Source organism: Pan troglodytes, chromosome 10 (genome assembly GCF_028858775.2).
Source record: "Pan troglodytes isolate AG18354 chromosome 10, NHGRI_mPanTro3-v2.0_pri, whole genome shotgun sequence".
NCBI classification, from domain to species: Eukaryota; Metazoa; Chordata; class Mammalia; order Primates; family Hominidae; genus Pan; species Pan troglodytes.
The window spans coordinates 87,947,981-87,965,147 of NC_072408.2; the positions used below are offsets into that span (position 1 = coordinate 87,947,981).

A 17,167-nucleotide genomic window follows, 5' to 3' on the forward strand; every position below is an offset into this window, starting at 1 on the left:
CAAAGTCTTGGAGGGATAACTAATATGGTAGTTTGCTAAATTATCATTCAAAATGGCCTTGGACTTTTGGGACAAATTTAACAAGATGGAAAAATACATAAATATTTACAGTTCTATATTTAAATTAAAAAATACAGAAATAAAATAGGGAAAACTTGGGTTAGTTGTAGTTTATGTAGCCAAATCTCTGGGTATTATAACATCCATAACTTAAACATAAGCTATTGGTAGGACTGTTTTTAAAAAATACTTACCATGTGCAATGATGTAATCTTACTTTACTCTTCCACATTTGAAAATTTGTATTCAGTTTAACTGAGATGATAAAAAAAATCACTAAATTACTAGAAAGCATCTGAAAAAAGGGAGTAGCATGGAAATAATGTATACAAGAAAGAGGAGGGCTGGGCGTGTTGGCTTATGCCTATAATCCCAGCACTTTGGGAGGCCGAGGCAGGTGGATCACTTGAGGTCAGGAGTTCAAGACCAGCCTGCCAAACATGGTGAAGCCCTGTCTCTACTAAAAATGCAAAAAATAGCCAGACCTGGTGGTGCATGCCTGTAATCCCAGCTACTCAGGAGGCTGAGGCAGGAGAATCACTTGAACCTGGGAGGTAGAGGTTGCAGTGAGCTGAGATCATGCAGCTGCACTCCAGCCTGGGCGACAGACTGAGACTCCATCTCAAAAAAAAAAAAAAAAAAAGGTGAAGAAATTGGGAATGGCTAGTCTGACAAATAATACACTTAAAGTGCAGATATTATAAGTATATTTTGATGTTTAAAAAGTTGCTACATATAAATTATGTAGTCTTGAATGCGGAGTTACAGAGGGTTATATTTTGGGAATAATCAGAGACAAATTTAAATGCTTGGCAGTAGAACAAATGGACAACTTCTCAAATATAAGGCTCTCTCTCACATAAGTGTTCTGTCAATACCAGACAAGGATTGTGAAGTAAAGGGAATTTTATATGTGGGGTGTGGAGAATAGTATTAAATGATTTCAAGTTAATTTGCACTCTTAAATTTCTGCAAGTCAATGAATTTGAAAACATGAGAGGCCATTCTCAATCTTTCTGGAATACTCCAGGCCTCATCATCACTTAAAGGCTATTTGTGTTCTTTCATTTTTAACTGGCTGATTTTCTGTCTCTGAATGCTAACAAATATTAAGGTAGACTTTGACACAAGTATTAAACCATGATATACTACTCTACACTTTTGTATCATGCTTTTATATCTTGCGGACTTGATATGCATTTGGGAATTCATCTACTACTCTGCATCTTTTGTTTAGTGCTTTTATATCTTGCATACTGAATATGCATTTAGGTATTTGTAATAATTAAAACAAAATAATCTTGAGAAATCATTTTGTACCATTGTCTTTGCAATATAATGTTTTTAATTTAAAAAATTATTTCTCTTGAAGTAAACAAAATAAACCTCTACACTGAATAGTTATTTTGAATTGTGGCATTGCTTACATAAATATGACAAAGCCAAAGATGCTAACATATTTATAGTTATAAGCATTAAGCTGCTTTAGAATTGAGATACATACATATTTTGCGCTATTTACCATGGGCTTTTATTGTTTCTCAAGTTTATTTGAAACATGATATTAACACTGTGATGGAGGGTTGTTTGTTTCTATGTTGGAATGATTTGCTCAAGAAGAGTGTAGATGCTCTATAAATATTTGTTGTGTGAATAATTGACTGAAGTAAGCTACTATTTAAAACCTTTTCTCTGCACTCTGGCTTGTTTTCTACAACTTATAAATGTCTTTAACTTTCTCTGGTCACAAAACCAAGTCTTTTAGACCTTTGCCTGCTTCAACTATGCCATCTTTATTTTCTTCTCCACTAAGTTCCTTGAAAAAATATCCTGCCCAGATTCCTGAACCTCATGTTGTTTCAGTTATTCCTCATCTCACTGTAGTCTGATTTATGTTCACATCATTTCATAGAAGCTGCTGCAGCAGGGGTCACCAGTGACTTCATAAGTGACAAAGTCAAAGGGCCTTGTTTAATCTGATTTTATTTTTTCTCTTACTAGAGTTCAGCCCTGCAGACCATTCCTTTAGGTGATCCTTTCCTCTCTCTTGAGCTCCAGGCTCTTTTGCTAATGTTCATGTTGTTTCTTTTTTCTGTTGTGACTTTCCTCCTGTCTTTCCTTTCTTGGTTAACTCCTACTCTCCTTGTAGACTCTGCTTAGATGTTATAATTTCTTGAAAGTTTTCTCTCACGTTCTTGGGCTGTGTGCAGTGCCCCTTTTTGTGGTCCCGTTGCTTTCGAGCATATGTCTGTCACTGAGCTGGCCACACTGTACTGAAATGATACATTTACATCTAGAAGAGGGTATCATCTAGAAGAGGATAAAAGCCAGTTTCACAGCACAGTGCATAGCACACACTACACAATTAATAAATACTTGTGGAACTAAATTATATTCTACTCCTCGTTTTCTTTCTTCCATCCTGACAGCTTGTTCTTTTCTTCTCTTTGTTTCTTTCACTTTGGTCCTTAACATTAGAGTTTAGCAGGATCATAGTCTTTGCTCTATTTTCTTATTCTGCTTACGTTTCCTGGATAATCTCCAAGCAGTTTATATTTGAGGATCATTAATTAAATCATGGCTTCTAAATCCCCTTTTTATATCTGCCTTTCCTGCTGAGTACTAACCTATTGTTAGACATCTCTGAATAGTCTGTGCACATCTTATGCCCAAGATGACATGAACTGAGTTCTGTATCTCCACCCCACCCTGCAAACCATATTTCCTTCAGTGCACTCTGTGTTTCTGTTAATGTTACCTCCATTCATGTAGTAATGCAAACTGAGAATCTGCAAGTGATTCTTAAGTTCATTTTCCTTGCATCTCACACTCTGCTGGTCATTACAGTTTGTTGAATCTACTTATTCAGTACTTATCAAAAGTGTCCTCTTTTTTCCATGCCTCTTGACATGTATTCAAGGCTGATGTTCAGCTCATGCACAAATATGTCATGTTGACTGATGTCCATTCTATGTTTTGGCTTCTGATATGATGTGTGCCTATACATTCCAGTTACATATTTCAGGTTATCATTAGATACACTCCTGTCTTAATATTGATAAAACAACAGACAGAAAATCAGTGAAGATGTAGAAAAACTTGACATCATCAACCAACAAGATTTAATTGACATTCATAGAAAACTATTCTCGATAGCAGCAGAATACACATTCTTTTTAAATGCCCACAGAATAATTACCAAGATAAACGAAAACCTGGGCCACGAAACAAACTTCAACTAATTTAAAAATATTTGAAGTCATGCAAAGTCTATTTTAAGACCACAGTATTTTCAAACTAAAAATTAAAAAGAGTTAACAGGAAAATCCCCAAACAATTGGAATCTAATCAATATACTTCTAAATAAATAATCCATAGGTCAAATAGGAAATATCCAGGAAAACACACACACACACACACACGCACCCCACACACACACACACACACGTCTCTGGGTGTATATATCTCAAACTGATTGAAAAAGAAAGTACATCATATAAAATTTTGGAGGACACAACTAAGGCAGTTCTGAGAGGGAAATTTATAGCACTAAATGGATATACTAGAAAAGAGGAAAACTCTCAAATCAAGAATATAAGCTCCTATCTCAAGATCCTAGGAAAAGAGGAACAAAATATACCTAAAACCAGGAAGGAATAATAAAGGTAAAAGCAGGAATCAATAACATTGAAAACAACAACATAGAAAATTAATGAAAAAGGAACTATTTCTTTGAAAAGATAAATAAAATGGACAAACCTCTACAAGCCTAGCAAAGAAAAGAGACAGAAGACACAAATTACCAGTACCACACGTGAGACAGTAGATATCACTAAAGACCCTGCAGACATCAAAAGTGTAATAGGGGAATACTATGAGAAATTCAACACACATAAATTTGACAACTTAGATGAAGATGAAGTAGACTAATTCCTCAAAAACCATAAACTCACCAAATGAGAAATAAATTACTAGAATAGCCTTATTACTATTAAGAAAATCCAATATGTAATTAAATAGACTCCCAACAAGAAATCTCCAGACACAGATGGTTTTACTGGAAAATTCTACCAATGTTTAAAATAGAAGAGGAGGCAGGGGGCTGTTTGGTATTTCTGTATTCCGTGTGCCATCTACTAATGTTTAAGGGAGAATCAATACCATTTCTGCACAGTCTCTTTCAGAAAATAGAAGAGGAGGGAACACTCTCCTAATCATTTAATGAAGCTTGTATTGCCCTAATAACAAGTCAACGACAAAAAAAAATACTACAAACGAATGTCCTTCATAAACATATAGATACAAGAATTCTTGACAAAATATTAGCAAATATTTTGAATTCAACAATTCAGCAATCTATAAAATGAATTATACACTGTGACCAAGTGGAATTTATTCCAGAGTAACAAGGCTGCTTCAATATCTGAAAATTAATCAAGGTAATCTACCATATTAATAGGCTACAGAAAAATTATATAATCATATTAATTGATGTAGAAAAAGTTGTTTAATAAATTCAACATTCATTCATAATGAAGAGCTATCAGAAAACTAGTAATTGAAAGGAACTTCCTCAACCTGACAAAAGATCACCTATGAAAAAACCTGCTGCTAATATCATACCTAATCATAAAAGCCTGATTGTTTCTCCTCTGTTGTTCAGAAACAAGGCAAGTATTTCCACTCTCACCCTCTATTCAACATATCTGTGGAAGTTCTAGCTCATTTAATAAAGAAGTATAGGGAAGCTGGGCGCAGTGGCTCATGCCTGTAATCCCAGCACTTTGGGAGGTCGAGGGGGGCGGATCATGAGGTCAGGAGTTCAAGGTCAGCCTGGCCAATATGGTGAAACCCCATCTCTACTAAAAATACAAAAATTAGCCAGGCATGGTGGTGCGCACCTATAGTCCCAGCTACTCGGGAGGCTGAGGCAGGAGAATCGCTTGAACCCAGGAGGTGGAAGTTGCAATGAGCCAAGATCACAACACTGCACTCCAGCCTGGGCAACAGAGCAAGACTCCCTCTCAAAAAATAAATAAATAAATAAATATAAACAGAAATATAGAGGAAGAAAAGGCATACACACCAGAAGGGTAGAAATAAAATTGTGTTTATTTGCAGATGGCATGATTATTTGCATAAACGATTACAGAATACACACACACACACACACACACACACACACACACACAAATCCCGTAACTAATAAGTGAGTTCAACCCAGTCTCAGGATACAAGATTAACATACAAATATTCATTGTGTCTCTATAAATCAGCAATGGCCACATATGGCCATAAAGGGCATCACGAAGGATCCTTGTAGAGATGAACTGGTTTGTATCTTGACTGTATCAATATTCTGATTGTGATAACATATTGTAGTTTTGCAGTTTTTACACCTGGGGAAAACTGGTTAAAGGGTACACGGTATATCTCTGTATTACTTCTTACAACTGCATGTAAATCTGCTTATTTTCCTGATAATTACCACATTTTCTAACAAATTCATAAAACTACCTCATTAAAACAAACAACAACAAAAATCTCTAATCCCTTATCTCCTGACAGCTACAACATTCTCTTTTTAAGGCCTTGTCTACACTCAACAGCTTCAACAGCAATTGGAGAAGATTGCAGAGTAAGTTCCTGATTAAGAAATGGAATTTACTCTGCAATCTTCTCCAATTGCTGTCACCATCATTCCATAGCTACAGCTTTTCCTAACATCCCCAGTCATCTCTACTTTTCCAAAGTCATTGGGCATTTTCAGTCTTCACTGTGCTTGACTTCTCAGCATTTGAAAGTGTTGGCCATTTGCTCCATCCTAATCATTCTCTTTCCTTCCAAGGTACAACATGCTCCTGTCTAATGTACCACATGCTCCTGTTTCCCTGCAGTTATTCTTATGCTCATTCCTGTCCCAGGAACATTGCCTGAAATATATGCTACTTGTCTGTTAGATTTCAGCTGGTGTCACTTCCTCAGGGAAGCCCTCCTTGACCTCCCTGATTAGGTCAAATCCCTTTATCATGGTCTTTTAGCACATTGCATTTTCCCTTGGTGGTTTGTATAAAAGTTGCAGATTCATATTAGTCTTTAGGCTCCTTTGATGTGTTTGTTTGCCCTTCTTTCCTGTAACTCTACTAAGGAAGGAGTCATCTGAGTTTGTGTCCACCATCAATTCTCAGCTCCTTGCCTTAATGACACATATTCAATATTCAATACGTATTTGTTAAATAAATGCCTGAATGACAATATCAGAAGAAAACTTGATTTATACATAAAGATTTTTTCTATCAATGAGTAAGAGTAATTTAAATTTTCTTTTTTTTACAACAGGACTGCATGAGCAACTTATATAAGTCAGGTTATATGTTTTATAGACAGAGATTTACTTTTATCAGTGGAATTGGACACATTTAAATATAGAACACCTGTATTTAAGTAGTTTATTTTCTGAGAGGGAAATTTATAGCACTAAATAGATACATTAGAAAAGAGGAAAACACTCAAATCAAGAATATAAGCTCCTATCTCAAGAACCTAGGAAAAGAGGAACAAAATATACCCAAAACCAGGAAAGAATAATAAAGTTACCAAATAATAAAGGAATAAGTCAGGATATATGTTTTATAGACAGAGATTTACTTTTATCAATGGAATTGGACATATTTAAATACAAAACACCTGGCCAGCTCAGTCAGTGCAGTATGAGATATTTAAAGTATGCAATTCTTGAAGGAAAATTGGATTGACCAGTTAAAATATGGAAGCCAATTCTGAATAATTTAGTCTTTACTTTTGAGAGGAAAAAATTGAATGGTACTTCTTTAGAAATCTACTTCATTAATAGAGCACTGATTCCAATAGATCTAACCCTAACCGTGTATGAACAAGAACGGATATTTGGTAGGATGGTTTTGCCAAAGAGAAGGGATAAAACACAAGCAATCTTTTCACATAGGAATGCAATGGATAAACAAATTTAGCTAACAGCCTAGTGGGTATGTGCATTCATGTGTGTGTGATGGCAAATGGTGATTATACAGAGATATGCTCCCTTGCCTCTCTCTTCTCTCTAGTATTTCTTCCCTTTACCAGACTGTCATCTGCAGAATCAAAATCCAACACATTTCTCTAAGGCAAATAAATCTTTCCATGTCCTGCCTTCTCCTTATCTTTGCTGTCTACCAATGTGCAAAAGTGTGTGTTGTACACATATTTCAATTTCATGATACAGTAAGCCCAGGCTTCCACAATGACAGTGGTGTGGTTAAGCAAGAAATGAGATTACTGTTCCTTGGCTAGAATATTACGTAGGTCTAAAATGGAATGTTAGTAGTTACTGTTTCTCCTTAAATCCGGCTTGAGAGTAAGCCATAAACTGGTTGGTATAATTGGTCTTGATATAGCAGTTGTCATTTTTATGTAATAACAGTCTTCTTTTCCAGTCAAGGGATATAAGTTTGCTCTCATTTTACATTTGTTTGTATTTCACATATGGTATACATCACAGCAACAAGCCTTTTCAATAAATTCTTCAGTATGTTTACTAGATTAGCGAGGGCAGATGGCCATTTGTTAATAATTCAACAATTAACTTTGAAGGTATATGCCATACTCTGCCTTCTCAGGCAATAAATTGAATTAGAGAAAGTTGAGGATTTAAAATTCTGAATGATGGTACAGGAGTATGGTCACTGGACTAGAAATACTAACATATGTGTGGTTATCTTGCTCTGCCTTTATGTACCTATATGACTTAAGCAAATTAATTAAACCTCTTTGGTAGTTCATTTTTTAATCATTAAAATGAGAGGGTTGACACATACTGTCTCAATTTTCACTTTTGTGAATCTTCTTCACTTTAATTGGTTTTCTTGAATAAATATATTATTTGGTAACTTATTTTATTTTTTAACTCTGGAATTTATTCCAATTTGTTTTCATAGTTAGGGAATGCTGATTCTTCAAATATATTTACTAAAGAAAACTTTCACTTTAAATTAGTGAACACTTTTAGTGTTTGAGAGGAAGCATACTAGTTAAGGCTGCCATGGTATGATTTCTGACACTTCTGTTTATTAATTGTTTGGCCTCAAGCTGCTTTACTGCTTTCTGCCTTAGTCTTCTGAACTCTAATTATCAGTAGTAATAATACCTATGGCATTCAATTGGTTAATCTGTGAATAAATATTTAGAATAATTCCCACGATATAATAGTGTAATCAGTTCTGGATATTATAAGCTATAGTTATTATTCAAAAACACAAATGTATTATTTCCCAGAATATAATTCTAATATATAAATACTAAACATAAATTCTCCTGTAATCCAGTCACTTAAATGCTTGAATATTACTCCACATTTCTTCTTTCAAAGTCTGTTTGTCCTCATAACATTGAAGAATTCAAATCAGAGCACTAGAGGCAGCTCCCTTTGGAGCCCATTAATTCTCCTCTCAGCACCAAGAAAAAAGAAATCAGCACACAGGGATGTGTTGATTCAGCTACTACCAATTTTGAAGAATGAGCAGAAGATGTAGAAGAAAACTCGGTGGTCTCTCCCCTTGTAGATCTATCCTTTAAGTGTAGGACTTGTGAGTTAAATAAAAGTGAACTCGAAGGCTTTAATCAATGAATAACACAGAGAATTCCCTGGCTCACCATTACCAAGCATTTTAATGTTTCACTTCTATTTTTTTGATGGGCATTATCATTACTAGTTTTTCAACTTTGCATAAAAGTTTGAAAACTTCATAGTATTCAGCTTGATAATCTCTTACTGAATGCTTTTTCTTAAATTCATAGACAGAATGGAAAGTTTAGATAACCCTAATGTCACAGGACCCTTGGGATGTTGCTTTTCCAGCCAGAAGCCTCTGCAGCTGGTGATGCTTTGTCTTGAGTTTTACTTGAGCCTGCTGGGCTCTCTCTGCCCACTTGTCCTGGCAGGCTGTGCTCAGCTTGTCCTACTGGCCTGGATTCCATGCCTGCCAAGGGCAAGCCAGGACCAAAATGGCAAGGGGTGTGTGAGCATGCAAGCGTGGGGTCCAGCCACTGCACACAGTCAGGCACACTGGTTGTTAATGCTGGTTGGGCAGCTCCAGGAGCCACTACGGACCTGTGTCTGGATGAGGGAAACATGGTGGCACGTGGAAGCTTGGAGATGCCAGGAACTGCAGAGCCCCAAAAAGTTTGTCACAGCCCTGGCTTGGGGAGCCCCCAGGTCTGGGCTGCTCAAAGGGCCACAGCCCTTCTCTCCTTCTTGTCACCCATAACATGACAAGCAGGGACGGGGGCCGTGTTTTAGCCCTGTTTGTGCTATAGCTCTTTCAGTTCAGCCATTTGGTGAATCCTGAGTTCTTGTCCCATGTCAAGGATGCATGAGTATGCAGACAACTGGAGGGTGAGCAAGGCAGAGGGGTGCTTTAATTGAGCAACAGTACAGGTCTCTGAAGACATGAAGTGGGTAGGTCCTGTCCACAGGCAAGAGGAGACCTGGAAAGGGTAGCTCCTATCTGGAGGCAGGTCATCCCAATATCTGTGCAGCTTGCAGCTGAGAGGACACCTAGAGTGGGTAGTTCCTATTGGCAGGCAAGTCATCCCATTGAGTCTGCAGCCCTCTGGAATGGATAACTCCTATCTGCAGGCAAGCTGTCCCTCAACTCTGTGAGTCTGGCTGAGTCTGGGGTTTTTATGGGCTTCAGAAGGGAGAAAGTGCATGCTGATTGGCCTATTAGCAGCCATGGATGACCTGGAAAAAGCACCATAAGTTCTCACTCTGGGTCTGGGACCCCACCCAGAACTGACAGCCCTGCTCTCAGGTTTCAGGCTGTCCCTGCCTTGAAGGTGGGGATTCACTGGGGACCCACCCCTTTCCACCCAGAAGCCTGTCTACCTCCTGCTGTCATTAACATGTTGTCCATGGCACCCTGGCTGTCCATGCTGAGGGGCACCTGCAGGCATGCGCTGAACCATCCTTAGCCCCCTTTGATCCCCCTCCTGTGCTCGTTGACACCCAGAGTTCAGAGGGGGCCAAGGAGGTAGGGGGCTGGCATGTTTGCAGTGCCCTGAGTGTGCACACACTCGGCTGTGTTGTGACATCACCTGGACAGGGCCACAACTTTGCTATGAAATCAGAGCAGGCACCAGGAGCAGGGAGAGGCCATGCAGCAGGAGCAGGCACTTCCAAGCCTGTGTGGGGACAGGGGCTTCCTGGGCCTTCGAGAGCACAGGGATGGCTGGGTGGCTGAAGCTGTGGCCTGGAGGGCTGGGATCCTATCCCACCAGCTTGGAAAGTTGTCTCCACAGTAACCATTCCAGATGGGCCACTGCTGCTGCCACTAACCTTTCTTTATAGAATGATTGGTATAGAAATGAACTCTGTAGTCTTTATATTTGTTTAGGAATCAAATGGGATAGTGTAGTTGAAAGTAGTTCAAACGTTTCAAAAATATTATTTTTTTTATAAAGTCCAATCATGTGTTACATAAAAATGTTTTGGTCAATGATAGACCACATATACATTGTGGTCCCATAAGATTATAATGGAGCTGGAAATTTCCTATCATCATAATGTTGTCGCACATTGCATTTCTCACGTTTGTGATGCTGGTATAAACAAACCTACTGTGCTGCCAATGGTGTAAAAGTATAACACATGCAATTATGTGCAGCACATTAATACTTGATAATGATAACAAACGACTGTGGCTGGTTTGTATATTTACTATACTATACCTTTTATCTTTATTTTAGAGCGTACTCCTACATATTAAAAAAGGTTAACTCTAAAACAGTCTTAGACAGATCCTTCAGGTGGTATTCCAGAAGAAGTCATTATTGTCATAGGAGATGACAGCTCCATGCTTGCCCTAGTAGAGCTTCCAGTGGGACAAATTGTGGAGATGGAAGACAGTGATACCAATAATCCTGATCCTGTGTAGGCCTAGGCTAATGTGTATGTTTGTGTCTTCGTTTTTAAACAAAAAAGTTTAAAGTTTTTTAAAAATTGAAATTTTTAAAATGGAAAAAACTTATAGAATGAACATGTAAACAAAGAAAATAATTTTGTTCAGCTGTACAATGTGTTTGTCTTTTAAGCTGTGTTATTACAAGTCAAAAATTTAAAAAACTAAAACATTTATAAAGTAAAATAGTTACAGTAAGCTAAGTTTAATTTAGTATTGGAGAAATAAAACTACTTCTTTAGAAATTTAGTGTAGCTTAAGTGTGCAGTGTTTATACAATATGTAGTATTGTACAGTAATGTCCTACACCTTCATATTCATTCACCACTCACTCACTGACTCACACAAAGCAACTCCTAGTTCTATAAGCTCAATTTCTAGTAAGTGCCCTATATAGGTGTAGCATTTTTTATCTTTTATACCATATTTTTACTGTTATTTTTCTATGCTTAAACATGTTTAGGTACATAGTCACTTACCATTGTGATACAATTGTCTACAGTATTCAGTACAGTAACATGCAGTACAGATATGTAGCCTTGGAGTAAGAGGCAATACCATATAGCCTCAGTGTGTGGTAGGCTTCACCATCTAGGTTTGTATAAATACACTCTGTGAGGTTTTCACAATGCTAAAATCACCTAAAGATACATATGTCAGAACGTATTCTCATCATCAAGCAACACGTGATTGTACATTTTATACATGTGTAAATAAGAGTAATCATTATCATTTTATATGTGTGGACTGAAACTTTAAGCCATTTCCAAATATGCAAGTCTCATATTTGAAAATATTGAGGGTAGGAACTACTCGCAAGTTATTTTTTGCATTTAATACTCTTGCTAAATTATCCCCAAAGTATCTTCAATGAACATCTCAATTCTGTATTTCCCTGTATCTGTAATCTCCACTAAGTCATCCTATACTGTATTTTTCACATGTACACCTTCTGAATACTTAACCCCTCCCAGGCTTCATTTTCACAGTGTAATTTTACCTACATGGATGTAGTTATCTTCTCTTTGCAAGAATTTTGTATTTTTATTTATATTAACCAGTTTAATTTGTTTATTCCTTTTTCAAGGACAGGGATTTGCTTCTTTTAAAGACAGAAATATGCTATTTCCTTTTAAAACAAGTAGCCATGATTCTGCTAACTAGTATATTCAACTGGACACATCATAGTCCTTTTCTTCCCTTCATGTAATGGGAAATAACATTTAAAAAAATCTAGTATATAGCAATCTGCCTTCTGTGTATATAGAATGAGAAAAATGATGACTCAGCTATTACTCTGATTCAGGCTATATAATTTGATCTTCCCAATTGGAAAAGATTATAAAGCTGATGCTAGCATCTTTTAGATTTTTCCCATGACGAGTTGTTAAAAAAATATTTATTTTTGAGTTCCTTTTTCCCTTTATGTATGTCTATGTTTTATGTTGGAGCTAGCAAGCTCAGTTATTGTCATAGCTCCATCAACAATATTTACTAATGTCTATTGTCAGCTCCAAATCATGCTAGAAGGTGATGGGGAAGCAGAATAAATATCAGATATGGCCTTCCACCAAAGGCTCTGACAATATATTCAAGGAATTAAGATTAATATAAAGTACAGAGGCAGGGCGCAGTGGCTCATGCCTGTAATCCCAGCACTTCGGGAGGCCAAGGCAGGCGGATCACGAGGTCAGGAGATCGAGACCATCCTGGCTAACACAGTGAAACTCCGTCTCTACTAAAATACAAAAAAATTAGCCAGGCGTGGTGGTGGGCACCTGTAGTCCCAGCTACTTGGGAGTCTGAGGAAGGAGAATGGTGTGAACCTGGGAGGTGGAGTTCGCAGTGAACCAAGATTGCACCACTGCACTTGCAGCCTGGTGACAGAGCGAGACTCTGTCTCAAAAAAAAAAAAAAAAAAAAAAGATTAATATAAAGTACAGAAAGCAAACAAATCAAGACACACCTAACAAACTCTTACACTGTGTAGAAGATGACAATTTATTTGTAAACTACATGGTGTCATCACCTATGATAAATACTCTACATTTAGCTCTTGCATGCTGGCTCAAAAATCTGCACTAGGTTTTTAAGGGATGTTTGCAACTAGTAGATAGGAAGAACTTTGTGAATGAGACAATAACAATTAATAATTATTATTATTGATTGAGTGCTGAGTGATCAGAACTCTTCTAAGCACTTTTTATACATTGTTTTAATTATCAGTACAAACTCATGATGTAGATATTTTAAGTACCCCATTTACAGCTGTAGAAACTAAGAACAGAGACAGCAAATAAATTTGCCAGTGACACAATGGGGCTGGATCTGGGATTTGAAACAAGCTTCTCTGGATTCAAAAGCAGGATTCCCTTGCCATAATCTGGAGAGGGACAATTGGGAAGTCCAACTGGACTTGGATTGTTGTGTAGTCCAAGATACGTGGCCAGGACTAGAATATCAGTGATCAGAATATTGAGAAGGAGGTTAGGGTGTCAGGTGGCTATTGTAAGAGATGAAAAGGGAGCTGAAAATGGCTCTGATGTCTTCAGCTAGGACAACCAATATAATGGCAGTTATCAACTGAAGTACTACAGTAGGAGGAACAACTGGTGGAGAGGGAAGCAATACTTTTTGTTTTGATAATACTGAGTTTGAAGGTTGTACTCAGATGCTTGTATGACATTGTGAAGTAAGATTTGATCAAGTTACCCAGGTGAAGATTGAGAACAGAAACTTAGGAAATTCTTGAGGCTGAGGAAGAGAAACTATATAAACTGAGAGTTAGAAATTGGAGTCAACAGGAGAATCAGAAAAGCAAAGTGTACTAAAGAAGGGTGACGAGAAGGTTTTTCAGAGGATGAGGATCAACAGTGCCAAGTGCTACAGAGAAAAGACTAATAAGACAACTGAAGAGCACTTTGGTGATCAGGGTATCATTAGCCCCTTTTATAAGGGCAATTTCACGGGAAAGTTTGTTGTTTCATTTTTGACATGGAGAAATCTGAGCATGTTTGAAAGTTGTTTTGGACAAAGAATTGGATGTTATGGAGGGACCAGGTTTTGTGCAACCTCAGGTTGAATCGTAGTATGCATATGGAATAGCCACACTTCACTTCCTGGGCAGAAGTCTGGCAGTGTGATTAAGCAAGAACCCATTTAATTTCTCTGCTTGCAGCAAAGTCTCATTAATCACACTGAATAAGAAAAACCTTAATTTGTCCCTCCAGTACAGGATGGCAGAGTGACTGCACATCCACATGAAATAACTTAGAGATGAAAACAGTCCTGCTAGAAGCTATGAGCTGTATACTAGGGGTAAATGCTCTCTGTGACTACTGAGAATGTTAAATATGTCAGAGTCCCTAATTTGCTCAGCACTGCATCTGCAGAATTAGCAGTTTCCGTTCTCTGCTTCATTTACTTGACATTAATACTTCCAAAGGTAAACATTTTTTAAAGGGGATTAGATAGACTCTTATCTGCTAGATAGAAACAATGGCTTATTCATTGGGGGTTGGCTTCATTATAAGACCCCAAATTGTTAACTCTCAGAGCTAGGAAAGGACGAGAGAAGAACCAAACCGAAAGGATAGATCTAGACCATTTAGGATACACACCCTGCCCTAGTTTGTTTTATGCTGCTATAACAATACAACAGATGGGGTAATTTATATAGAACAGAAATTTATTTCTGAAATATATAGAACAGAAATATATTCTGTTCTATACAGTTGTGTAGGCTGTGACATTCAAGATCAAGGTGCTGGAAGGTTCTGTCTCTTGTTCCAAGATGGTGCCTTGTTTCTGTGTCCTCCAGAGAGGAGGACCGTGTATCTGCACATGGCAGAAGAACAGAAGGACAAAAGAGAACAAACTCACTCCCACAAACCCTTTGTTTTAGCACCATTTGTCCATTCATGAAAGCAGAGCCCTCCTAACCTAAGCATCTTCCAAAAGGCCCCACCTTCCAACACTGTTGCACTGGGGATTCAATTTTCAACACATGAATTTTGGGAGGCATGTTTCAGACCTTAGTACATATGTATCTTCAAAAATAATAGATTTATAGATATTTGTGTCTTGGAGCTTTAGCCATGGAGAAGTCTCACCTTCTCAGGCCTGGACACAGAGTTGTATCCTTAATTGAAGAAAGGAAATGACTCAAGCCTGAGGAATTGCAACTATGTGGGACCTACCACAAGGAGATAGTGAAGAGGGATTGTCAAAATAGCAAACTGATAGAAAGTATTAATCTGAACCATGTGACATTGCTGATATTTGCTTTGACTTATGAAAATGGTGATTCCATATGATTAAAGTAATAGGGAGTGGGGAAAGAAGACAGGTTGGTTGGAGACCTCAGATTGACCAATAAATTGTTGGTTCTTTGAGAATATTTATAACTCTTTAATAGAAGTGCATTAAAAGGGTAGTCTTGGCAATTTACCTATCTTGTGGAACAGAAAATGAAGGGATGTTATGGTCTCTACATGACCATCTGCAGTCTTGCTTCCTCCAAGCTGTTTCTGAGACCAATAGAAAATCTTTAAGGAGCATTTTGTGTTTTGAGAGGCTTTCATATACTTCGACAATTTTTGTTTATAGACGCTTATTAGAATCCCATAGAAGCTATTGACTCCTCTTCCATAGGAAAATGAACATATGTACATACCTTAATTTAATTTCAGAATATCCATGAACTCCTCTGAAGTTCGGGTCAGGAACTCCGTATCTATGAAATTAACATATAATCTTCTCAAGTAGTGATACAACCAACGAAAACACTGGATGAGAGTGATACTCTTTAAAGGTCTCTGGGTAATACATAAAGAGCTTCTGGGTCAGAGCTAATCCTTCCATCTTTGGAGAAAGGTCAGTTGTACTCAGGGTACTATGTCCTATAAATCATGACATTTATGTCCAGTCTAGAGTCTGGTTTATAGGGCAAGGCATAAATAATTAAGGACAGTGAAGCATTTCTCCCCAGTAATTTCCCCTGTATATGGTCATAATCAGATTTCAGTTATCATTATATTCACTTATTAACACTTGGATTTAGCTCATTTATTTATAACAAATGGAGAAAATTAGAAACAGCTAGTGTTACATTCTAGGCTCATCCATTAGGGCAACCAGGCAGGTTGGTATTGAAAAATAGCCTTGTCTGAGATAATGTCTATCGAAGGACCATGTATCAGTTCTAAATCCTGGCCGCAGATTAGAATCACTTGGCTGCAGATTAGAATAACTAAAACACAACAGTGCTCAGCCCAAATCAAGGCCAATTGAATCAGAATCTCTGGAAGTGTGACCAGGCATTGGTTTCATTCAAAATCATCCCAAGAAGTTCTACTGTACATTTAGGGTTAGTAACCACTGGATTTGAGTAATGTTAGATGGTGGTGTGAATAAGATGGAAAAAGGCAAGATGGCAGCCTATCCTTACAGGTGAGGCCTATAGAATGATAGTACATCTCTAGCAAGTAAGAATCAAGGAAGTCAGTCTGATCTGAATCAGATTGTATTTATAAGTAAGTTTTCAATTATTAAAGGAGCGTCTGCCATAACACAAAGTCCTTCATCTGAGGATCTTAAGGCATAGGACAATTATCCCATTTGGCTTTAAAGCAATATAATGTTTTGAAAATTGGAACAAAATAATGTGAGTTATAGAGAAAGGGGCATTGAGAAAGAAAAGGCCCATTTTTGAAGAGATTGTACACCCTCTTTTTTCATATTTTAAAACTTACGAAAGGGAAAACATTGGAAACCTCACCATCCCCTGTTCCAGTTTTACAATTTATCTCCCTTGAAGGTTGTCAATCTTATATGTTATGATAGTTAATTCATATATGAGCAATGTCTTTTATTGTTTTTTAATACAAATGGAATTGTACAAATGCTATGCATACTATTCTGCATTTTAATTTTTTTTCACTAAATAGTATATCCTGGATAATTGCTTATGTTTTAACAAGTTTTAAGTTTAAATGTTGCTGTCCCAAGCACTCATCCCTTGATAAAGACACATGACCTATAGTAGAAACTCAACAAATGCTATTTCTAGTTTTATCACTCTCCTGAAATAAACAAAACAACTCTCTGCATCACCTATCTGCTGAAATAAAATT

General features: G+C 37.3%; 1 protein-coding gene across 2 annotated transcripts in view; it reads left to right on the forward strand.

Annotated features, from left to right (window-relative positions):
• ACSS3 (acyl-CoA synthetase short chain family member 3) overlaps nt 1-17,167 on the forward strand; it is a 179,289-nt gene that overhangs the window by 75,198 nt on the left and 86,924 nt on the right. The window lies entirely within an intron of this gene.